Source organism: Mizuhopecten yessoensis, unplaced genomic scaffold, assembly GCF_002113885.1.
Source record: "Mizuhopecten yessoensis strain PY_sf001 unplaced genomic scaffold, ASM211388v2 scaffold9973, whole genome shotgun sequence".
Classification (NCBI taxonomy): Eukaryota; Metazoa; Mollusca; class Bivalvia; order Pectinida; family Pectinidae; genus Mizuhopecten; species Mizuhopecten yessoensis.
Genome location: NW_018408315.1, coordinates 175137 through 202076, shown reverse-complemented (window position 1 = coordinate 202076; position 26940 = coordinate 175137). Strand labels below are relative to the sequence as shown.

The 26940-nt window shown below is 38.4% G+C and overlaps 1 protein-coding gene and 3 non-coding genes across 4 annotated transcripts in view; all 4 read right to left on the bottom strand.

The window, feature by feature from the left end:
• LOC110459127 (band 4.1-like protein 1) overlaps positions 1-20275 on the bottom strand; it is a 131214-nt gene extending 110939 nt beyond the window's left edge. Inside the window, exon 1 of the mRNA XM_021511222.1 lies at positions 20135-20275. The gene's annotated coding sequence lies outside the window, so the exon portion shown is untranslated. The remainder of the gene's footprint in view (positions 1-20134) is intronic.
• Positions 20276-23220: 2945 nt separating this feature from the next.
• Trnar-ccu lies at positions 23221-23293 on the bottom strand. The gene has a single exon. It is a non-coding gene; the product is annotated as a tRNA-Arg (tRNA).
• Positions 23294-23972: 679 nt separating this feature from the next.
• Trnar-ccu lies at positions 23973-24045 on the bottom strand. The gene has a single exon. It is a non-coding gene; the product is annotated as a tRNA-Arg (tRNA).
• An 881-nt stretch (positions 24046-24926) lies between these two features.
• On the bottom strand, positions 24927-24999 carry Trnar-ccu. The gene has a single exon. It is a non-coding gene; the product is annotated as a tRNA-Arg (tRNA).
• Between the last annotated feature and the right edge of the window lie 1941 nt (positions 25000-26940).

Below are 26940 nucleotides of genomic sequence, written 5' to 3'. Positions count from 1 at the left end.
ACCAGCAGTAGTTTGTTGTATGCCCACCAGTAGTAGTGTTACTGTATGCCCACCAGCAGCAGTGTTACTGTATGCCCACCAGCAGTAGTGTTACTGTATGCCCACCAGCAGAAGTGTGTTGTATGCCCACCAGCAGTAGTGTTTCTGTATGCCCACCAGCAGTAGTGTGTTGTATGCCCACCAGCAGTATTGTGTTGTATGCCCACCAGCAGTAGTGTATTGTATGCCCACCAGCAGTAGTGTGTTGTATGCCCACCAGCAGTAGTGTTACTGTATGTCCACCAGCAGTAGTGTTACTGTATGCCCTTCAGCAGTAGTGTTACTGTATGCCCATCAGCAGGATTGTGTTGTATGCCCATCAGCAGTAGTGTGGTGTATGCCCACCAGCAGTAGTGTTATTGTATGCCCATCAGCAGTAGTGTTACTGTATGTCCATCAGCAGTAGTGTTACTGTATGCCCATCAGCAGTAGTGTGTTGTATGCCCACCAGCAGTAGTGTGTTGTATGCCCACCAGCAGTAGTTTTACTGTATGCCCACCAGCAGTAGTGTTACTGTATGCCCACCAGCAGTAATGTTACTGTATGCCCTTCAGCAGTAGTGTTACTGTATGCCCATCAGCAGTAGTGTGCTGTATGCCCACCAGCAGTAGTGTGTTGTATGCCCACCAGCAGTAGTGTGTTGTATGCCCATCAGCAGTAGTGTGTTGTATGCCCCCCAGCAGTAGTGTGTTGTATGCCCATCAGCAGTAGTGTTACTGTATGCCCATCAGCAGTAGTGTTACTGTATTCCCACCAGCAGTAGTGTGTTGTATGCCCATCAGCAGTAGTGTGTTGTATGCCCACCAGCAGTAGTTTTACTGTATGCCCACCAGCAGTAGCGTTACTGTATGCCCATCAGCAGTAGTGTGTTGTATGCCCACCAGCTGTAGTGTTATTGTATGCATCCGTTTCTGCAGTGTCCCGATGTTCATGTACTTGTGAAATACATTTGTATCTTCCTGTTTTTAAGTACAGGACTATTGACTAAACATTACCCATAATCAGTAAATGCGATCTCAAAACACTGTGCTAATATACTATATCATAATTTTCCTTTTCATATTTAGTCACGTTGAAGGAAACAAATTTATTATCAAGGCTGTATTCTCGAACCCAGATAACTCATTGGAGCCCATATCCATGTACTTCTAAATTGATTGCAAAGATTTAATTTTCATGCATATCTCCAATCAAATACCCGAAAACCTTTCAAGTTCCAATGCGGAAGAACTTAATGCTTTGATTTCTTTGTGTTTTATGTCCTATTAACAGCTATGGTCATTTAAGAACGTGCCAGATTTTGGTGGTAGAGGAAAGCTGGAGTTCCCGGAGAAAAACCATTGACCAGCATCCAGTACCTGGCGACTGCCCAACGTATAGGCCTCGAACCCGCAAACCAGTAGTGGACGGCTAGTGGTAGCAGAATGTCAGATGCCTTAACCACTTGGCCACCGCGGCCCCTTGAACTTAATGCACATATAAATGAATGTATAGATTAATTTCCAGGTCACTTATGTACAAGTTCTAACACCTCAAACTTGTTGTTTTGCAAGTGGAATTGACTTTAATATAGTTGACTATTTTTTCGCATTTCACACTTATTGACTTGGTTTTATCGAGAATTTTGTAACGATTTTAAAATCTTGTGAATTTTGTAATATTATAAAGATCGAGTATAGTGCTAGTGCTGGTATTAACTTATAATATTGCTCAACAACGTAGCAAAGTCATCAATTCTAGACACACGGGGAGACTAAACTACTCCTCAGCAAAGTTAAGATTAAACGTTTGAGTTTATTTGAACTAAAAGTTGTGGTCCTACTGTGTTCAGATGTTTCACAAATCAGCTTCCTATAAGTGTATAATTCCTGTCGTAATGTAGGCAAAAACACAAGAGAATTCCACAGTGTTTTTATATATACAATAACCTCCCCTTAACTCATTCACCCCTGAAGAGACATTTGAACTCCTCTAATTTAAAGGTTGGAATAGTTCATTATGAAATTTCAGGGGTGAATGAGTTAATTTCATGTTTTATGTATCTGTAGTGGATATTGGGTCAGGGAACTTTTGTTCAGCTGGTAAGAGTGAGATTACAAAACTCTGGTACTGGAATCCTTAAGTGATATGTAATGTGTTGTCATCAAAAAGAATTCCACAGGAGTGGATGTGTTGCCTGCGCAGGCAACTCTAATGAGATTATGAAGACGGGATCAATTTATATTAACCGTGACTTCGATCAACCCAAGGGATGTAGAGTTATCGCGCAGAAATAGATTTTCTATTTATATGACCTTCGGACATGAAAAGCAATCCCAAGCAAGCACTATTGGTAAGGAAGGGCTGTATGAAGTCTGAGCTTGATCAACCTGAAGAAACTCAAGTTATCGCACGGAAACAGAGTTTCTATTTATAGAAACAGTTGCCTTGACCTTTGACCTGCAGACATGAAAAGCAATCTCAAGTAAGCACTATTGGTGAGAAAGCACTGTATGAAGTCTGAGCTCAATTGACCTAAAGAAACTCAAGTTATTACACAGAAACAGATTTTCTATTTATAGCACCAGTGAGCTTGACCTTTGACCTTTGTACCTAAAAAGCGATCCTAAACAAGCACTATTGGTAGAAAAGTACTATATGAAGTCTGAGCTCGATCGACCTAAAGAAACTCAAGTTATCGAAGGGATACAGATTTTCTATTTATAGTAACGGTGGCCTTGACCTTTGAACTTCGGACCTGAAAAGCAATTCTAAGCAAGTTCTTTAAGTAAGGAAGCACTATATAAAATTTGAGTAAAATCAACCCAAGGGAACTCGAGTTATCCAAAGGTAACCATGTTTCGGATGACGCAACCAATGCTGACGCCGACAAAGTCATACCTGTATGTCGCCTCCCGTTGCAGGCAACACTAAAAGACTCTTATTTAATACCCTGCTGCATGATGGACCTTATTAACTTATTAACAATAGTAGGTCCCCATATTCACCTCAATAACACTCTCTTTCAATTTTAATCAATAACATATTTACTTTTTAAGACATGAACAGACCCTTTTTCCAATTATCAATTTTGCCAATCTACAACTTATTGTCAATTAGCCTTATTTACAAATAAACAGCTACAAAGACTGTAACTTATGATGTACCACAGTTAAAACCAACAGCAGTGGAGTGAGGCCGCCAAAGTATAATGATATAAAATAGAAACTTCAGAGGCAACCAAAGCTCTGTGATGGACAATGTTGATCATCAAGCAAAAACCGATCATAAAGAGCTGGAGTCTGTATCAAGGCCTGATGTTATCGCACTGAGCTACGTCATGTTTTGGCAATGGCAGATAAACAAGAGACAACAATAAACAAAGGCTTCAGAACTGGTAAAGCAATGTTCTGTATACATCAGTCTAGAACTGCCAAGGTTTAAAACACTCGGCTATCAATTTCTGTATGATCTGTATAATGACGATTTGTGCATTCTCAGACCCTACAATGATCAAACAAACTACGTGCTGTAAGGACATAAATAGTTAATAGATAATATTGTACCTATGCTCTGGAATGACAGTAATACATGTATGTTATTTGAAACTCAAGCACAATTATACTTCACAATTGTGTGTATACACTGCGTTGGCTTGCACAGATTCCTGCCACTAAAAGTGTGTGTTCTCTATAAGTTTTCATACTGTTCTCCTTTATACATAGTGATAGTTTATAACGTTATTACAATAGAATTCACTGTCTATGTTACCATGGCTAACCAATCAGGAAAATGTACAATTACCTCGGACACATAATCACACGACCAAGAGTGTTTCTGTAATTTACAACAAGTCGTTCAGATACCTTTACCAGAACAATGCCAGTTTCTTGTGAAACATGATTTGATAGGGCTGTGAAAGTGAGACATTGTTGGCGTGTGAGTGACATTCCTTCATAAAACAACCTGTCAGAAGTGTGTGGGATAAAACACTTGAACAAGACTCAAGATTCTTGTACCAAAATGTTGTGGACGATTGGTAAAGCAATAGGAGATGTTTGTCGCCATTATGCCTCACTTTGTTTGTACATTTCATTACCAAGCTGTTGTAATGCGCTACAAGTCTCCATTTTCCCAGAAGGTCTGTTTCACTTGCCTCTATGTCCTGCCAACAGTATCATGCTATACCCACTTGTAGGTTCTATGCCCCTGATCAGCCTTACTTAGTGACGACTGATCATCACAGAGCTGCATCTCCAGCAGAATATTTAGGAATGACATCTGAACATTGATATAAATACCTTCCCTTAGGAATCTGTATCAAACAATTTCTTGCATAAAATGCTACCTGCAAATATAGCTGTTTATCTTCAATATTAGGCAGAGGTATGATGGATGACAACCAGACTGTCTGATGTAACTATTAAAGATTGTTTCTAGTTTTGTCTGTCTGATGTAACCATTAAAGATTGTTTCTAGTTTTGTCTGTCTGATATGTAACTATTAAAGATTGTTTCTAGTTTTGACTGTCTGATGTGACCCATTAAAGATTGTTTCTAGTTTTGACTGTCTGATGTGACCCATTAAAGATTGTTTCTAGTTTTGGCTGTCTTGTGGAACCCATTAAAGATTGTTTCTAGTTTTGACTGTCTGATGTAACCCATTAAAGATTTTTTCTAGTTTTGACTGTCTGATATAACTATTAAAGGTTGTTTCTAGTTTTTACTGTCTGATATAACTATTAAAGATTGTTTCTAGTTTTTACTGTCTGATATAACTATTAAAGATTGTTTCTAGTTTTGCCTGTCTGATATAACCACTAAAGATTGTTTCTAGTTTTGTCTGTCTGATGTAACCATTTAAGATTGTTTCTAGTTTTGACTGTCTGGTGTAACCCATTAAAGCTTGTTTCTAGTTTTGACTGTGTTATATAACCATTGAAGATTGTTTCTAGTTTTGTCTTTCTGATGTAACACATTAAAGATTGTTTCTAGTGTTGACTGTCTGATATAACTATTCAAGATTGTTTCTAGTTTTGTCTGGCTGATGTAACCCATTAAAGATTTTTTCTAGTTTTGACTGTCTGATGTAAACATTAAAGATTGTTTTTAGTTTTTCCTGTCTGATATAACTATTAAAGCTTGTTTCTAGTTTTGACTGTGTGATATAACCATTGAAGATTGTTTCTAGTTTTGTCTGGCTGATGTAACCCATTAAAGATTTTTTCTAGTTTTGACTGTCTGATGTAAACATTAAAGATTGTTTTTAGCTTTGTCTGTCTGACGTAACCATTAAAGATTGTTTTTAGCTTTGTCTGTCTGACGTAACCATTAAAGATTGTTTCTAGTTTGGACTGTCTGATGTAACCCATTAAAGATTTTTTCTAGTTTTGACTGTCTGATGTAACACATTAAAGATTGTTTCTAGCTTTGTCTGTCTGATATGTAACTATTAAAGATTGTTTCTAGTTTTGACTGTGTGATATAACCATTGAAGATTGTTTCTAGTTTTGTCTGTCTGATGTAACCCATTAAAGATTGTTTCTAGTTTTGACTGTCTGATGTAACCATTAAAGATTGTTTTTAGTTTTGTCTGTCTGACGTAACCATTAAAGATTGTTTCTAGTTTTGTCTGTCTGATGTAACCCATTAAAGATTGTTTCTAGTTTGGACTGTCTGATGTAACCGTTAAAGATTGTTTCTAGTTTTGTCTGTCTGATGTAACTATTAAAGATTGTTTCTAGTTTTGACTGTGTGATATAACCATTGAAGATTGTTTCTAGTTTTGTCTGTCTGATGTAAATATTAAAGATTGTTTCTAGTTTTGACTGTGTGATATAACCATTGAAGATTGTTTCTAGTTTTGTCTGTCTGCTGTAACCCATTAAAGATTGTTTCTAGTTTTGACTGTCTGGTGTAACCCATTAAAGCTTGTTTCTAGTTTTGACTGTCTGATGTAACCCATTAAAGATTTTTTCTAGTTTTGACTGTCTGATGTAACCCATTAAAGATTGTTTCTAGTTTTGTCTGTCTGATGTAACTATTAAAGATTGTTTTCTAGTTTTGACTGTCTGATGTAACCATTAAAGAATGTTTCTAGTTTTGTCTGTCTGATGTAACCATTAAAGATTGTTTCTAGTTTTGTCTGCCTTATGTAACCATTTAAGATTGTTTCTAGTTTTGTCTAACTATTATTGTTTTTATGTATTTGGTTTGAACAACATCTGTTACATAATTAAGAAATCTCGTGTATACATTTACAGTCCATCAACAGTCCAGAAAACAACCAAATATCACTTCATCAATGCTGGAAGCTGATTTTCGGACACATAAATGACAATCTTGGTCAATGAGTCAAAAGTACATCTAAAATAAACTGTCTGTGTAAAGCTGGAGTGTGTGATAATTAAGTTCTGTAAATCGTAAATATTGTCTGCCCTTATTTTCCATAAATTTAGCTGACAAGATTAGTTTGGACTTTACTTTCTCTGTAGACTGCAACGAAAGACTTCCCATCTCATTCATCCCCCCGACAAAATATATAAAATGGCCAAGTCAAAATTACTCTAGGAGCAAACTAAAGAAACAATATCATACATTTAGAACAAACCAGCCAATAGATGAATTACAGCAACCTCTAAATCACTGACACAAAGTCATGCTGTTATATTTACATTTTTAATGTTTGTTCTTTTACATGAATCTACCAACTGAAAACAACTGCCATATTAGACTATGAATACAACAATTCCCATGCAACCATGCAGTCAGCTGATTTCACACACAATGACCACTTCATATTACTACGCATAGTACCGTTTCTGAGAATAGTTATCTCCCCTTCTCCGAGATAACGTAGTTGCGAGAAATTATAATAAACATAAAATCAATGTCAATTTTGGCTACGCTGGAAACGTATGTACAATGCCCTTCCTAGACACTCTACTTGTAAAGAAAGAAGACGGAACCGTGAAGGTATTGGTCTATAGAAAAAAGACTCATACGGACCAATACCTGAATTTCAAATCTCACCATCCTTTACACCAGAAGTAAGGCGTCATACACACATATTGCTCAACAGATGTGATAAAATAGTCACAGAACAACAGGAAAAAACACAAGAGCAGAATCACATTGCTAGGGCAATGAGAACATGTGCATATCCGGAATGGGCCCTAAAACGGGAAAAAAACCAGTGTCAAAGTCTGGAGAAGAACAAGAATAGGCCAATCAAGGATAAGAACAAAACCAAAGGTCAAGTGGTTATCCTGTATATAAAGGGTATATCCGAAACCATCCAGAGGATATATCACGGTCATGGCATAGCAACAGCCATGAAGCCCCACAAGACGTTCCGCAATAGCCTAGTACACCCGAAGGATAAAACACCTAAAGAAAACGTTGAAGAATGCGTATACAAAATCGGATGCAAAAACTGTGACGCGTCATATATTGGTGAGACACGAAGGCGATTTGGGGTCTGCCTTGGTGAACACCGGAAAGATACAGAAACCAAAGAGGAAGGTAGGAAATTCACCAGATCTGAAAGAAAACAGTCGGAGTCCCAGATAAATAAATCGGCAATCACAGATCATGCAACACAGAAAAAACCATGTGATTGACTGGGATAACTCCAAAGTTTTGGACAGAGAGAGCAATCTGTTCAAGCGGCAGATAAAGGAAGCCATCTGGATATGCCGCAGTGGGCCAGTTCTAAATCGAGACAAGGGGGCTCAAAGACTCTCGCACATCTATGACCAAGTGTTAACAAAGCGTAGCTGAATTGAGTCATTCGGTACATATATAAAAACCATTGTACATACGTTTCCAGCGTAGCTGAAATCGACATCGATTTTATGGACAGCTTGTACACATTTTACACCTTTGTGTGCATATGGTTCATTGGTCATTTGTCTGATGAAGGTGACAGTGTACATATCGTACTAGTCTTCAAAACATCATATAGAAAATTTTATTGGTTGTGTAAAAAGAACTTTTCATAATCCATACTTACCAACCTGAAGAAAATGTTTAGAAATGTCCTACTGTGTAATCCTTGTGACATCAACTTGCACATTGAACTCGGAGAACTTTGAAATGACACAGGGCACTTCATACACCAACTTATCAGCATTACATCTGCAATTTGTTTTGGTAAACAGTACATTCAACGGCTGTTCATTTAACTTCAAATGAGTTCTATGCCTACTGCCGACGGGTGCTCGGCCGACGGGTGCTCTCGATAACGGTAATTACTATGGTGACCGATGATTTGAAATAGGGCAGACATAAACTTTTTTAAATATATAATATGCGGTGTTTAATGCGAAAAAAACATCAAATAAGATCGTCTTTCAAAAATGAAAGGAATTTCAAGTGTTGATTATTATTAGATTCTTGATATATTTTCGTTTCAACAAAATTAGCTGATCTGCTGAAGTCGAACATTTGAAGTTTGTGTGTAGGGTGGAGTTCTGGCTGTTCTTTATTTAAGGTTTTCTGACCGATATTAATATTAAGAATATCAAATCTATAAAACGTGTTGTAACTTTTTTTTATTGTAGTTCATGAACCTATTCTCTGAGGAGCACTAATGCTCTCCACAGGATATGTAGATCAGCTACTACTTTTCATTACATGAAAAAAAATCCATTCAATCCCTATATAGATACAGGTTTTAATGACGGTGAGGAGTGTTTGGGTTTCTCATCACCACCAGCCTCTGTGGATGCTTTAAGCTTGTAAATTAGAAAGTACAAAGTACATCTTAAAAGAGAAAATGAAATTCATATTGATCAAAGGGTGGGGCCGGAGTGGGTGGGTCGGGGTATTAAGTTGATGAATCAATTATTTCTCAGAAGGGTGGGGGTGGCACCACTTCTATGTATTTCTCAGCAGTACACAGTTCAGTTCATTCACCTCTTTTAATTAATTTGTGGTTCGTTAATAGATTAAGGTAGGTTACCCTTATCCAATACCCTGCCTCTGCAATGCCCGCTGACTCCCAATGTTAAAGTTGCCAACCTTATAATGCCACAGACTGTGCCAATCTCTGCCTACTTTTATTGAGTGAAGAATGCTAATTCTGGTAAACTACCATAAAAACTGGGGTTCAACGACCTTCAGTGAGATAGCTACCAGCCAGATTGTTGATAATTTTTTTTGTTATTTTGGGAACTAGAAAGTATTTATTCCTGATTAAATTCTTTTTTATCTTAACTTACAACCAATACTTAGCAATTATAGATTTTAAGAATATTGTTTAAAACTGATTTTATTTCTGAAACCACCTGCTGCTGTGTCATTTATATCACCACCCAATCTACTTCAAACATAAGATAGCTCACTATAAATAGTTTTTCTGTCAGATCTTAAGCATTATCTAGTACAAATTAAAATCAAACACTTTCTAAGATAAGACTAATTATGTTATCTTGTGTCAACATAACAACTTCCCCACAACTATTGAAAGGCTGCCATTTATACTGAAACACAAATTTCCTCTCATTTTTTGTATGTGTTTAGCATCTACAGTTGAGAAGGACACTAGAGTCAAAATAAATCTAGTCAATGATTTTTTTTTAATTTTGCATATATTGTTCTTTGGGGTGTACCTAACAAAATATTTAAATTTGAGAATAGGTTTCCAGGCTATTTTTAAAAATATTCTTTGAAAGAGTTACCCCCCTTTGAAGTCCGGAAAATGTCATTTTTTTACCCTTTTTAAGTCATTAAGGTAACCGCCAAAAATGCTTTCTTTTTTTAATATATATCTGAGAACAATATGATAAATGAATATTTTGAAATATTTTAGACATAATATTTTGCAAAAAAATCTATTTATTTTCAAAATGGCTACCATTTTTTGCAATATGCCTGCAACTGGCTTAGGTAAAATTTTGCAAAAAAAATGAGTGTAAAGTCTAATAGAATTGGTATATAAAATAACTTATATCCATGCTACATATCATAAAAACATAAATATATGTTTCCAGGGAAAACAAAAAGTTAGGGGGGTTAGAACGACACCCTGTCATACACCCTTTTGTCCAAATTTTTCACTTTTTTTTTAACTCTTTTAACTACAGGTGGGATTGATTCTTAAATTTGCATTGGTTTTGCAGCAGCCATGTTTTTGTAATATTATTTTATCCTTTCAGGTAACCTTATTTAGGTTTAAAGGCGGTTGCATCTGTTTTGAATATTCAAAGCGAAACCATCATTTCATCGGTTAATAATCCTTGATCAATATAGTCTCATCTTTCACAATAATCACACATAAGACTTAGAAAGGATATATATCTTATTTCAATTAACAATAATTATTAAAAACAATGGTTTTTGACCTCATGTTAAAAGGATTGTCCAGCCAATTTATATATCATTACAGTGTATTGAGTGTTTGGTCATGTGATACCTGTCCATCTCTCCCTTAATATGTAGGGTCTATGGAAATTTTCACTGTAAATTATCTTTCTCTGATAAGAACAGTGGTGCCTGATGAATGTCTATATTTCATGTTTATTTCACATACAGATATATAGCACTGTTAACTGGGGTTTTCACCATGGATTGCACTAAGGAAAAAACTAAACACCTTAATTACTTCAAAACCCTTTCTAGAAGTATGTTTCCCCTGACCTTGGGAACTAGACAAAATTTTCATCTGACCTTGGGAATCAGGCAAAAAGTTCTATCTGACCTTGGGAACTAGAAAACAGTCTCCTCTGACCTTGGGAATTAGACACAATTTTTCTCTGACCTTGGGAACAAGAAAAAGATTTCCCATGACCTTGAGAATTCAATTTTCATCTGACCTTGGGAATCAGGCACAAGTTTCCTCTGTCCTTGGAAATCAGATGCAAAATAATTTTCCTCAACCTTGGGCTTTATACAAAGTTTTCGTATAACCTTGAGGCTTACACACAAATAAGCACAAGTTTCTTCTAACCCTGGGATTCAGAAAACTGATTCTGCTGAACTTGGAAATCAGAAACAATTTTCTGTTGACCTTGGGAATCAGATAAACTTTCTTACGACCTTAGAAATCAGCCACAATTTTTCTCTGACCTTGGGCATTAGACCATGATTTCCCCTGACCTTGAGAATTACACACAATTTTCTATTGAACTTGGGAATCAAGCACAAGGTTCATCTGACCTTGGGAACCAGACAACAGTTTCCCCTGACCTTGGGTATTAGACACAATTTTTCTCTGACCTTTGGAATAAGTAAAAGATTTCCATGACCTTGAGAATTGCACACAAGTTTCCTCTGACCTTGGATATTAGACAAAGCTTCTCTAATCTCTATGACCTTGAGACTTACACAAAAGTTATATCTGACCTTGGGAATTAGACAAAAGTTTCTCTGACCTTGGGACTCGGTCACAATTTTCCCCAAAGACAGACACTAAATTATGGACATATTTATATCAGTCATAAGCTATCTCTAAGACTGCTATAATAAAAAAATCACAAGAATCTCACCCTAATGTCTATACACTTGGCCTGTTAAAAGGAATGTTAGCCCCTATACTATAAAACTAATAGATGATTGAGTGAGATTCCATTTGTTAGTCCGTGTTTTCTGTCTGGGTTTATAATCAGTGTGTATATCACCAATAAGACACCAGCATCTCTATGTAACATTCCACATATACTAGAAACACGTACCAATAATTGATTTTCCTGTATCGCAGTTTACAGTCGCTCAAATGTCTGTTTTTGGCACAAACTAACACAAACATCCCAAATTTGTGTTTCATTGTTGAATATGGAATACCAACCAAAATAAATTACCCCTAAATACAACGCTTATAGTGGCAGTATTGCTTCATAGGATATACAATCATTATTATACATAATACCACTATCAGTTTTGAGACATATTTATTCCAGCCATCCATTGTCTGTAAAATATGAAATGCAGAAATAATGAACATTTATAGTGTTAATTTATTGTAAAACGAACTTATTCTGTACAAATAAACAGGAAAACGAAGAAAGATATCCATTACTGTTATAAATTTGAGTAAAATATTTGAAAAAGAAAACATCCTTACCAAGAGAACAATGTATTTAGGAGATTGTAAACTGATATTTATATCTCTAGAAACAAGACCTGAGAAAATAATAGCCTTGCAGCATCAATATAACTCCATGATCAATACTTATTCGATTCAAAATTAAAATTTATTACATTTTGTTTTTAAGATTCGTTTAATCTAACTTCCTTCTGGCAGATTTGTCAGCAACCCAAAACCTAGCCAGTCAAATAGATAAACATGTATAATGGGGGGCAAGCCCATCTCTACAGAATTAGGAATGAGGAGGAGGAGGAGAGGAGGAGGAGGAGGAAGATGAGGAGGAGGAGCTCGAGGGTGATGTTATCTTCTAGAACACAGTAACACAGTGCGTGGGTGTGAGAAGGGAGGGGGGTAAAGGAGGGGAACTCATAGTTGATCTAATAACTGACAAAAGCAATGTTGTCAGAATGCTTTCAAAGAGTGTGGCAGATATTAATTATATTTCTGGTTCTCTTCCAATTTGATGACTGAAGATGGTTTTAAAGTTTATTACATGTACAATATTCGTTCAAAATATTATAAAACGTACTGTTTAAAATTTTGTAATACTTTGAAATAATATTGTACATGTAACACACTATGTTGCTGTTCATAGATATCACTAGCATTTAACCTAGATCTATATCAACATCTGTGGAACATGATATTTAACTTCCTTATACTTCATTGTGCCTTTTTAAGTCCCCTCCCTTACTGTAACCTTATTCACATTTCCTCATCTGCCTTGCCCTGTGAAATAAAGCCCTATCCAAACCTGTGCATTGTTATATAAATTGTATAATATGTAAACCTTTCTATTCCGACCAAAATGGCCTGGTCATGTTTGGTTTTGACAGGTGTCACATAGTACATCTTCCAGTAATTGTCATAATCTGTCACGATTGTTCTGTAAGCTAGCCGCGTGATATTGTATAAGTTTATAAACAACTTCTATACATTTAACGTAATGTAATGGAGTAATCTGTATAATACCAAAATATCTATTTACCAATCAATATATGTGTATATAATAACTCGCCCATTATATTCATAGACGTGATAATGACTGAAGCGTTGAAGTACCATACAATCTGAAATTATCTGCAGTAACACCTTACCCCCTTGTTTAGGTCAGAAATGATTTTTGACCGACATAATTGAACAGATAGATAGATAGATAGATAGATATTCCGACTCCGACTGCATTTCAACTATTTCAAAATAAACCAGGTATACCAGTGATAAAATTAAACGAAATGAAATATATTATTCAGTGGTGGCATGAAATGAAACATTACTTAGTTAAAGTTATTGATTCCCTATTTCAGAGTTCAAAATACGCTCAATGTACATCATCAACATCTATTCTGTAACATAGATAGCTGTTGGGGTTCTTTTCAGACTAACACCAGATGGAACCTACCCTTCATCAAATGATGCTTATCATGTTTATTTTCAAACATGAAATATCTAAAACAAACACTCTATAAGACATACAGGGCTACTGGTGTTCCTGAGGATATCCTTATCCAGTTGCTGGTATATCCCCAAAGACATCTGCATTTATCCGAGTTACCCAGTTACTTCCCTATATATATCCAGCTGTTATTGGGCTTTATTTAGACTGTAAATGTGCTGCAATTCCGTAAGGGGATATAGCTTGGCTAACCAATTGGGTACCCAAAATACCCAGAGCAGAGCAAGCTAATTTTAATAACAATGGCTAACTGTTCTTTATTCTATTTTACAAATGTATTTTACACAATAAATTCAATGCTAACAGGCATTTGTTCACCAGCGTCTGCCCATAGATAAATAATGTCTATAAATGAAATTATTGAAAACTTGAATCAAGTTGCCGCCTTACTACTGAAAGTCAAGCCGACGCCCAACAGCACACCTGTTCTCAAGCAGTACTGAACGCTCTAGGCAAGATGACATTCCCTTATAATAATGACTTCATTGACATTTTACTGAGAAATGCAACGCCAGCTATTTCTATTGCACATGATGAAATATCTGCATAACTTTCCATGTAAACGCATCTGTCATATATTCATCACAAGTAAATCGTTCACACATAAGATAAGACTGTTTACATTTTGATGAAGGACAGAAATATGCAATTAAGATTGAATTTAAACAGGCATATTGATAAGTATAAGAAAAATAACTTCAGTAAGTCTACATCTTTTTTTGGGGAGTGAGTGTTCAGTAGGGTAAATGTTTGTGGCACACACACTTGTAGCTGGCACCTCCAAGAGTCCAAAAGATCAAGATAAGAAAATGGTTCAGACATTTCTGACATACAGATGCTAATTCACCATTGCAGGTACAAATTGACAATTACAAAGAGATTTGTATTGATGTGAGAGGCATCTTTGTGGAAACTGAAATATCCTCAGAGTTAAAAACTTTGGTATAATAAATGTCTGATAAAGTCCAGGACCATTTACAGACAAGTTGGTATTTGATATTTGTCAACTAGATTACATTTGCTAACACATCCTTACTCTTACTCCAGGACCCCTCAATCTTCGTTTCAAAAACTTCATTTTTCTTGCACAACACTCATCCTTTCCCAGAACCAAATTTTAAAGTCTCCTCATACTACAGGGGTAACGCATATACTTCAAAACAAACAAAATTTATACATCTAAAACATTCTATCCTAGATACCAGTCTATCTCCCCCCTCCCCCAACTCTCCCCTTCTGTGACCCCTCCTCCCCTACCCGTTCCTCTCATCCGACTTCTCTCCCCTCTATCACCTTATCTTTCTATTCCTGAGGTCCCCTTCTCTCCCCTCTATCACCTTATCTTCCTATTCCTGAGGTCCCCTTCTCTCCCCTCTATCACATTATCTTCCTATTCCTGAGGTTCCCTTCCCTCCCCTCTATCACCTTATCTTCGTATTCCTGAGGTCCCCTACTCTCCCCTCTATCACCTTATCTTCCTATTCCTGAGGTCCCCTTCCCTCCCCTCTATCACATTATCTTCCTATTACTGAGGTCCCCTTCCCTCCCCTCTATCCCCTTATCTTCCTATTCCTGAGGTCCCTTTCCCTCCCCTCCATCACCTTATCTTCTTATTCCTAAGGTTCCCTCCCCTCCCTGATTCCTGCCTCTCCCCTCTATCACCTTATCTTCGTATTCCTGAGGTCCCCTACTCTCCCCTCTATCACCTTATCTTCCCTCCCCTCTATCACCTTATTTTCCTATTCCTGAGGTCCCCTTCCCTCCCCTTTATCACCTTATCTTCCTATTCCTGAGGTTCCCCTCCCTCCCCTCTATCACCTTATCTTCGTATTCCTGAGGTCCCCTACTCTCCCCTCTATCACCTTATCTTCCCTCCCCTCTATCACCTTATTTTCCTATTCCTGAGGTCCCCTTCCCTCCCCTTTATCACCTTATCTTCCTATTCCTGAGGTTCCCCTCCCTCCCCTCTATCACCTTATCTTCGTATTCCTGAGGTCCCCTACTCTCCCCTCTATCACCTTATCTTCCTATTCCTGAGGGCCCCTTCCCTCCCCTCTATCACCTTATCTTCTTATTCCTAAGGTTCCCTCCCCTCCCTGATTCCTGCCTCTCCCCTCTATCACCTTATCTTCGTATTCCTGAGGTCCCCTACTCTCCCCTCTATCACCTTATCTTCCTATTCCTGAGGTCCCTTTCCCTCCCCTCTATCCCCTTATCTTCTTATTCCTGAGGTCCCCTTCCCTCCCTTCTTTCACATTATCTTCCTATTCCTGAGGTCCCTTTCCCTCCCCTCTATCCCCTTATCTTCTTATTCCTGAGGTCCCCTTCCCTCCCTTCTTTCACATTATCTTCCTATTCCTGAGGTCCCTTTCCCTCCCCTCTATCTCCTTATCTTCTTATTCCTGAGGTCCCCGTCCCTCCCCTCTATCACCTTATCTTCCTATTTCTGAGGTCCCCTTCCTTCCCCTCTATCACCTTATCTTCCTATTCCTGAGGTCCCTTTCCCTCCCCTCTATCACCTTATCTTCTTATTCCTGAGGTCCCCTTCCCTCCCTTCTTTCACATTATCTTCCTATTCCTGAGGTCCCTTTCCCTCCCCTCTATCTCCTTATCTTCTTATTCCTGAGGTCCCCGTCCCTCCCCTCTATCACCTTATCTTCCACCTTATCTTTCTATTCCTGAGGTCCCCTTCTCTCCCCTCTATCCCCTTATCTTCCTATTCCTGAGGTCCCTTTCCCTCCCCTCTATCTCCTTATCTTCTTATTCCTGAGGTCCCCGTCCCTCCCCTCTATCACCTTATCTTCCACCTTATCTTTCTATTCCTGAGGTCCCCTTCTCTCCCCTCTATCCCCTTATCTTCCTATTCCTGAGGTCCCTTTCCCTCCCCTCTATCCCCTTATCTTCTTATTCCTGAGGTCCCCTTCCCTCCCTTCTTTCACATTATCTTCCTATTCCTGAGGTCCCTTTCCCTCCCCTCTATCTCCTTATCTTCTTATTCCTGAGGTCCCCTTCCCTCCCTTCTTTCACATTATCTTCCTATTCCTGAGGTCCCTTTCCCTCCCCTCTATCACCTTATCTTCTTATTCCTGAGGTCCCCTCCCCTCCCCTCTATCACCTTATCTTCCTATTCCTGAGGTCCCTTTCCCTCCCCTCTATCACCTTATCTTCTTATTCCTAAGGTTCCCTTCCCTCCCTGATTCCTGCCTCTCTCTTTTCATTCCTCTGTCTGTCACACTCAAAGACTCTCTTCCATTTTCTTTCAACACAACTACTCCTTCCTTTTCTGTCCTTACCTGCTTCTCCCTCACTTAAAGCCCCTACCTTCTCCCTCACTTAAAGCCCCTACCATCTCCCTCACTTAAAGCCCCTACCATCTCCCTCATTTAAAGCACCTACCTTCTCCCTTCGTGTCCCTTTTCCTGCCTTTCTCGCCTTTCTTCTACTATTCCAATATCATCCTTTTCGTTCTAGCTCCTTTATTATCCTTTTTCTCCCATCTACTTTCTCCATTCCATTCCCCAAACATATATCTTCCCATCCTCCCTTTCCTCACTACCTTCCCTTTTTTCTTTGCTTCTAAGCCTTCTCCTACATGCCCCCTTCTCAATCTGTCTCTATTTTTAAGAACCCTGTAAGCCTTTTCTCTTTCCCTACCTTACAAAACACTCACTCCATTGTGTCTCGATCCCAAAGCCTACCCGTCTCCTTTTACCAGTAATTTCTCTCCCTCTTTAAGCCAAGTCCCTTCTCTGTTCACTTCTCTGACTATGACATCCCCTTTCCCTCCCAAAGCCTAGCCCCTTCCCCTTCTCAAACTATGATATCTCCTTTCCCACCCAAAGGCTAGTACCACCTCCTTCTCTGACTATGACGTCCCCTTTCCCTCCCCAAGCCTAGCCCCACCCCTTTTCTGACTATGACATCCCCTTTTCCTCCAAAGCCTAGCCCCACACCTTCTCCAACTATGACATCCCCTTTCCTTCCTAAAGGCTGGTCCCCCCCTTCTTTGACTATGACGTCCCCTTTCCCTCCCAAAGCCTAGCCCCACCCCTTCTCTGACTATGACATCCCCTTTCCCTCGATAGCCTAGCCCTACCCCTTCTCCAACTGTGACATCCCCTTTCCTTCCTAAAGGCTAGTCCAACCCCTTCTCCAACTATGACATCCACTTTTCTTCCCAAAGCCTAGTCCCCTCCCCTTCTCTGACTATGACATCCCCTTTCCCTCCCAAAGCCTAGTCCAACCCCCTTCTCAAACTATGACATCCCCTTTCCCTCCCAAAGCCAAGCCCCACCCCCTTTTCCAACTATGACATCCCCTTTCCCTCCCAAAGCCTATGTTATCCCATTTCTCTTCAAAGCCAGCCCCACCCCCTTCTCCCACTATTACATCCCATTTCTCTCCTAAAGCCTTCCTTGAACCCACTTATCCATTGCTATTACATCTCCATCTCTCCCCTGTACCCATCTAAGCCTCCTTCAACACTTTTTCATTCCATTTCTCTCAAAAAGCCTAACACCCTCACCCAGATCTAAACCTTTATAACAAAGCACTTCTTCATCTTCTCCCTCACAAATCCTAGCCCTTTTCTGACCAATCCCACTCTTTGACCTCCTTCAATACTTTTTGATTCCATCTCCCTCACAAACCCTAGCCCTTTTCTGACCTACCCTACCCGACAGCCTCCTCAAACACTTTTTCATTCCATCTCCCTCACAAAACCTAGCCTGACCTCACCCATCCCTTTCTTCAACACTGTTACTTCATGATTCCCTATCCCTCATAAATCCCAGCCCAATGCCCCTATCTGATTTCCCCCCCTGGTACTATAAACATGTCAGTCTCATACACTTCATCATCAGCACACAGATGAATGAGTCTGTCTGTTTACGACTTGTGGAAACATTTCTTAGATTCACATCACATCCCTACAAATTACTTACAGCTGAGTGGACACCTACAGAACAATGTGCCGTCATCCTCTTGTGTATGGAGATAGTCCCCTCCTACATACATGTATACAGTCTACTATATCACTCAAAGCTATTAAAACAACATCATAAATACAAGCAAATATCTACTTTTAAGATCAGTAATGAATTTTATATTCCTATATGTTGATAAAATTGATGAAAAATACTCTTTTTTATAGATTTCAAGAAATAAAACATGATATCTCACTTCATTGTTTTAAATTATAGGGTAGGTATAGTTTTGACCAAATCTCACACAACTTTTTTTCACATTTGATTTATTTTTTGAGGATCAAATTAAAATGAAACAGGATTATAAATGTTGCTACTAAGCTGATTTACTATTAGACCTGCTTAGCAATTAGGAACACCACTGTGAGATATTGGTATAACCAAGGATACACTATCCAATACATGGTCAGAGTTCCTATCAACTGAAGATGTCACAGAGAGCCAGTTGTGACTCTTGCTGAGATAGAATACTCAATCAATATTTTGAATGGCTGTCCATTGCTGTTTACCAGAAGGCAGTCTCAGACACATGTGTTATACAGCAGATAGTTTCAGCAGCTGCATGTCAATTTCAGAGTCGAGGCTTCTATATATAGCTCATGCACAAATGATGTCAGTTTTAAATTGTATATAGCTACTAGACAAATTATGTTAGGTTCAAATCTCCTATAGATTCAATACTAAATGCTGTCAGTTTGAAATCTTGTATAGCTCCTAAACATCTATGATGTCAGGTTCAAATCTGACACAGCTCCTATACTTAGTGATGTTAGTTCAAAATTTTAACTTCCTCTTTTACTCACAAGATTTCAGCTTCTAATCTTATACATAGGTGTAGCTCATAAACAAAACTATATCAGGTTCAAATCTTGCATATCTTATCTCCTACAGAAACAATGCCAATTTCAAGTCTTGAGCAGCTCCTATGTGCAATAACCCATATATACAACTGTTAATTTGCAACCTTATAGCTCCAATGTTATATTTGAATTTTTCTTTATAGTTTCTACAAAAAATAAGACAATTTTGAAATCCTTCAAAGCTTCTACACGATAAAATATGTTTTGATTAACGTCATTTACAAATGTGAATACACATGACATAAGACTGTGCTGCAATTGGTAACAGTCAATGCCAATCATCATCAGTTTCCTTCCAAGAAACGAATCTACATTGCACATTTATGGAAACTACATTTCGCATGTGGTAACAATTGAGACATTTTTGTAAAATATGCTTACAATGTTCCGATTTCTAATAATTACAGATGTTCAGTTGTTCAGGTTCACACACGTGGAGGTTAATATACATCCAGACATGTCACTATAACAATCGTTAATGAAGGGAGCACATGGGTACGTTTGTACAACATTTACTCAGCCCCCTGTGATGTAGTGATGAGTTGATGAACACTTTGTAACGTAACGTACGCAACGACATACAACTACTAGTACTAGCGTTTGTTGTCAATACATTACGTACAAACGAATGTGTATGTATACGCAATACAGTTATAGAAGGTTTAAAATCTCTGAAAAACTGACAGAACAATTTAAAATTAATTTACAGATGAGACATCGATACTTACAGAAGCGAATATTGTCTTGATTTCTAAAAATCCCCCAATTTTGTGCACAAGTAGAGCTAGAAACAGCCGGTGTTGACCCCACCATCAGCCTCCAACACACACTGATGGCACACGCGTGCGTTTCCTATAACCGCTAGCGCTGTGCGCGCGGTAGTAATAGATGAGCTAGGACCACGCCGACCTGAATTCGATAATTGTACAAGATATTTCTGAGTGTCGTATTTCTCTCTTAAAACTTAACATATCCCCACAGGGTAACCGACGAAAACAATATTGGCTACAAGATACTCCCGACTCGTGAAAATGTCATCGTGCGTTTCCCTTACAGTAAAGGATGTAAAGCAAATCTACATGGAGTCCGTTTTCAATAATACCTAACTCACTATCAATAACGTTAGACATATCTAAGAACGTATAAACCTATATTTCCATTCATGACTTAGGTAGATGTATTAATAAAGCGTTAGTACCCGTGTATAAAATAAGCGTTTTGATTTAGAAAATTTCATTAATTCTTTTTCGTAATTATCACGAAATTAGATTGTAACCGTGGAATTGAAATATTACAATAAATCTTAAACGTGAAATCATTAACAGCTATGTGAGTGTCATCTTCGGGTTTTCGTAGTTATTGTTTGACCTTTGACATGGTCACAATAATTGAACATTTATATTACTACATACTTATTAGAAATTTCGACCACAAGCTTTAAAAGATGAGGAGACAAGTATAGCATACGGGAGATAACTCCTACACAGTGTCATGTCGGATCCTAGTTAGTGTGTGTGGTGGGGGGGGGGGGGGGGGGGGGGGGGGGGGGACCACAGGTACCTGAATATTTGTTAAAGTCAGCTATCTCAGGGCAATGCTAGACGTTTTATGGGTTTATATCAGTGGAGAAGACATTAACGCTAGACGGAACGATTAGATAGGGGAAGCGATGACTTATTTATCCATTTATGTACTTATTTATCAGTAAATGGAAATAAAGATTTGCCCTCCCTCGGTCCCAGTGCAATTTTCACCTTGGACCGAGCACGGGATATGTCATGCTGTACATGCAGCGCATAATGACGGAGAAATATTTTATATACGTTCGACGTTTTTTAAATACTTCGGCCACGTCTCGATGCTTACCCGCCTGTGGAAATGTGAAATATAATTTGTTAGGATGTTACAATGGATAACATAACAAAGCACGTGTTGTATACACTAATTGATTGATTATATGACATTTTCTGAATGAACACCAGGTGTAACGATTAAAAATTAAATACAAAACACATTTGAGTTCAGTTGAGCATATAATATATATACCATGTATTTCAAATTGACTTCTCCCCTCCCACAATATACTGAGGACAACTGTCACATACGTGTTCCTGTATTCCGTCTTGATTAGTTGGTACTATCTTAAAAACACACACGATAAAATTGCTTTTAAAACATGAAAATGAAATACGAATATGTCATTAAGAATTTGATAGAGACCTCCGGTGGGATTCGAACCAGCGACCCCTGGCTTAGGAGGCCGGTGCCTTATCTACTGTTATGGATAAAAAGTGCTGAACATTTTGGAAAAGGTTAAGTAGTACGTATGTTACAGTAGATGAAGGGGTACGAACACAGAATGTATAAGGACAATAACTAACTCGCAATTGGTGTGTTTTGCATGTCACATGTCACATTCACATGTCACATGTCACATGTCACATTCACATGCAATTTCGGTTTGGTACTTAAGAGCTTACTCCGATTATCATGCTTTCCGAGATAAATATCGATTGCTTACGGACAAACTTACAACACTGTTTTTTTTTGAGATATGTATGTTATTGATGAAGATAATGGGCAAGTTTAATGGTCGCCGTCATGATCGCCCTGTGAACTATCTTTGTGTGATATGAAAGTTGATGATTGGAATGCACTTTTTACTTTTTTTTCTATTCCACGGTTCTCACAGAAATGTTATAGATTTATATACCGGGTGTGTTCGATGAAGCGAATGACGCCTACCCTTCTGGAACACCTGGTCTTTTTATTTTGTTACTTTTTCAAGGGTCTTCGTGTAAATCGTCCCCTTGATCATACCAAATACGCAATTCCGAACAAAATCATGGTTCCACATGACCAAAGATATTAGTCACATATATCCGAGCTCCTGACTCTATTTTTTGACATTGTCAAAGCTTTTGAACAAAATAAAATAGAGCTTGAAAAATGCACTTCATCTGTTTTCCAGCTGTAGGTGTTTTCCCTTACATGACAAGGTCGGTTTCTTACACGCTGAAAACATCTTTCGAAATGTTGACAACTTGGATATCAAAATATTTTATAACAAAAATCAATTGAAAACCTCCGGCGGGACTCGAACCCGCAATCCCCGGCTCGCAGTTCGATTGTTTCCACAATGGCAACGAGATAGCATGTCATGTCATATGCAATTTTTGCTCGGTATTCAAGAGCGTGCCCCGAATATCACAATTTCGTTGATAAATGTCGATTGCTCGTGGACAAACTTAGGACACTTTTTTTCGATAGATGCTTGTTATTGGTGAAGGTTATGGACCAATTGTAAATATACTATTTCTTTGTGTGATATAAAGGTTGATGCTTTTGAATACGCCCATTAGTTTCCTGGTTGCTTTGTTTTCTTTACCCCGATTATCGATTTGATGACATGACATCATTCGGATTTGACGTAGATATACATGGCGGATGTGGTCGATAAAGCGGAAGATTATTACTCTTCTCCAACACTTGGTCTTGTTCTTCTTGTACAGTGTCAAGGGTTTCCGTGTAAATCTAACCAAATGTGCAATTTCGAACAAAATCATGGTTCCACATGACTAAATATTAATTAGTCACAATTATTCACGCTTCCGACCCTAGTTTTATCACTGTCAAAACTTTTGAGCAAACTACAATCATTAGGAAATTGCATGCTAGAGCTATAAAAGAAGGCATTATATATGTTTTCCGTGTCGTAAAACGTCAGTTCCTCACACGCTGAAAACGAGACAGCTCCTCTTTCAAATATTGAGGATTTGGACATCCGATTATTTTATTAAAACGTTTGTTTGAAAACCTCCGGCGGGACTCGAACCCGCAATCCCCGGCTTAGGAGGCCGGTGCCTTATCCATTGGGCCACGGAGGCTGTTAAGCATATTTGTCATTGACACATGATTTATACTAAACATTTTGAAAAAGAAAAGTTTTACGAATGTTGCCACAGATTAAAGGGTACGTACACAGAATGTGAAAGTGACATTCACTAACTCGCAGTTCATTTGTTTCATCAATAAAAATTACTGAAAGTCGATCTAGCCCCTAAAACATGTAAAAGTACTCTGAACGCCTCAGTTTAGGTCCAAATATAGCTGTAACAAATTATCAGATCCCTGTGGTAACATGCAATTTTGGCTGGGTATTCATCAAGAGTTTGCTCCGAATATCATAATTCCCTTGACATATCGATTGCTCGTGGACAAACTTAGAACACAGGTTTCGATAGAAGCATGTTATTGGTGAAGATTATGTAAGTTTTATAGTCGCCTTCATGATTATGCCAACTCATGTTCTTGATGTGTTATTTTCTTTACCACGGTCATAGCTTTGATGACATGACATTTTTTGAACCTAAATTGCGGATATCGTCGAAAGCGCCAGATGTATTCTTCAATGGCTTCCTTGTAAATCTTTCCTTTGTGCAATTTCGAAAAAAGAGTTGTTCCACATGACAAAAAGACACACGATTTTAGTAACAAGTAACTTACTAACGAAACAAAATGTTCACATTACATCTGTTTTCTATATTTGATTAAAACTTGATTAAAAACCTCCGGCGGGACTCGAACCCGCAATCCCCGGCTTAGGAGGCCGGTGCCTTATCCATTGGGCCACGGAGGCTCTAGTCGATTGATTTGATTGTGTTACTGACAGATAATCCATAATGTGATGAACGACGTATGTGAAAGGACAACGATTAAGTCGTAATTCCAGGGTAACGCTCTCTTACGCTTTCTGCACCCCCGGAATATGTCATGACGAAATCGAAGGTTCTGTCGCGTCACCTTCGAGATGATACGGTAAACTAGCTTTATCCTTTGGTATACCACGGACTTAAATCTAGTTCCGTGAGTATACCATGTAAATCATAAGAATTGTGCGACACCGTAATGGTAAGTCGCTACTCTGAAATAGCAGGACATTATCAGCCCAGCAATTGATCAAGATTTTAGTCTACTGAAACCAATCAAAGTTAATTGTCGATTAAGCTATACACTTAGTGAAGATTACGGGCAAGTTTTGAGGTCGCCGTCATGATCCCGATGGGAAATATGCTATTTCTTTGTGTGATATCAGAGACGTAGATATGATTGTCGGTGTTTTTGAAAATGCACATTTGTGCCGTATTTGGCCTAGAAGCGTAGGACTCCTGCCCTTCTGAAACACATATACTTATTCTCCTTGTACTTTGTCAATGGTCTCCATGTAATTCTTTCCTTTGTCCATAAAAAATGTGCAATTTCGAACAAAAAAACAAGTCATCACATGACAAAAGACACATGATCTTAGTAACAATTACTTGCGCTTTTGACTCTGCTTTTTATACTGTGAAACGTTTGAACTAACGATTGGTCTCTAAAAGCAACATTTCGTTCCCAGCGGACGTTGGAACTGTAGCTGAACCTTTTCATGAAAAATTCGGTTCCTTACACGCTGAAGACATGTAAAAACTCCTTTAAAATAGTGAAAATTTGGATATTTCATTAAAATAATTGATTGCGAACCTCCGGCGGGACTCGAACCCGCAATCCCCGGCTTAGGAGGCCGGTGCCTTATCCATTGGGCCACGGAGGCTGTTATGTAATGCGTTGATTGCGTTACCGACACCTCATCTTCAGAGATGCAGGTTTATGATACGGCCATATCTTATGGCAACCATCACGATCTTTATGGGCAACATGTGTTTGCTCTCGTGATATGAAGGCCGATGTTGTTTTTGTGCTCATTATCGTGCGTTTTTTTGTATATTCGCAAAAGTATTGCGTATGTTCGCAAAAGTATTGCGTATATTCGCAATATATTTTTTATTTTTTAGATTCCATTATGCACCAATGGGCTTCCGTAGAAATACGTAAATAAGCTCTGTATTATAAATTAATTAATCAGTGACATTCAATACACCCACACATTTACGCACCGAACCACGCGCATGCGCACAAATATAAACATGCACATGTAGATAAAGGAAGAGAGAGAGATAGGGGGATGGTGAGAGGGGGAGGAGAGAGAGAGGGAAGAGGGGGTTAGAGATTCCGATTTTTTAAGATTATTAGATAAGTACTGCAACAAGACAGTAAATTTAAGAAAATGTATATCAGACCAAGTGTTTTGTTATATATTACTGCCCCGGATCTCGATTTGATAACATATAACATTATACTTGAGTTGACCTTAATTTACATGGCGGATGTCGTGGATGAAGTAGAAGACGCTTACTCTTCCGAATGATCGTTTCTGTTTGTTAAGGACAAAGTTTTTGTTATTAGAAGCAGAGACGTTGTAGCGTGTACTTCACAAGCCCGTGAGAGTTGCAAGTTCCGGTTCCGGTACTTGTAAGTTGCACGAGGGGATCGCCGGTACTGTGAGAGTTGCAAGCACCGTGTATGTTGCAAGTCAACATAAATACGGACAAACTGGCACAGCTCTATATTTAAGGTACGTATGAGTTTTGTAGGTCTTACTACAAATGTTTCTGGGTGTTAACACATCCATTTATTATCATAAATAGTTTAATCTTTTAGGTTGTGAACCAAAATTTGCAACTCTCACGCTGGTAATGACCTTTTCCACTGCACATGCGCACTTGCAACTTTCACGGACTTGCAACTCTCACGTTACAAAAACCGGATGTCATATCGCGAGTTACGCTTCACCTGCGCCATATTTGATATACGGTTCGCTGCATTCAATAATCCTGTTCTGTTCAGAACATAATTGTGCCATGAGAAAACATCGAAAATCAACGTAATATTAAACATTCAGCTAGCTGAGATTTCCATGCGGTTTGGGAGTGCTCCATTGAATGTAAACTTGAATGATTCAGGTTCTTGTGCAACATCTGTTTTCTCGAGCTCTACCTTTCGCATCAAACAAAACTCTTTTCCTGTCATTTTGCACCAACCAAAACGCAAGTACATCTAACATTTCATCATCCTCTATAAACGCTAATCTGGATTTAACAAAATCTGAACAATTTCGGCAAATATCATAGTCTATAACTAATTCACCATCAACTCATATCTCCCGCCATTATTTTCCGATCTTTTGTTTACTTCTGGTTTCCATTCATCCCAATCTTTGGACGCTGCTATTAAGGATATAACAGACAACACAAGGTAAGAACACCACAATTGCAACACAAACATGAAAATAACAGCTACACTAATATCACTTTCAGGGGCGTTTCTAGGATATTTAAAAGAGGGGGCGTAGAATAAAATCTTTTGCCGAGCGGAGCAAGTCGAAAAAACAATTGGACCTTTTTTTTGGCTAAAAAACATAAAATAATTGTGAAATGCACTAATGCAACGGTTCCTGACTTGGAGCATGTATATTCTTCTCTTCTGGGCCACAAACAAGTCGAACATATTCCACAAACATAGAACACAAATACACAAAAACACATTCGGCTTCGACGAAAACAGACTCGCCCAACACGAAGAACACGAGACACCACTCACACTATTCCCCGCAATATCCACACGTCTTAAACACAAATACATAAAACCAAGCAAC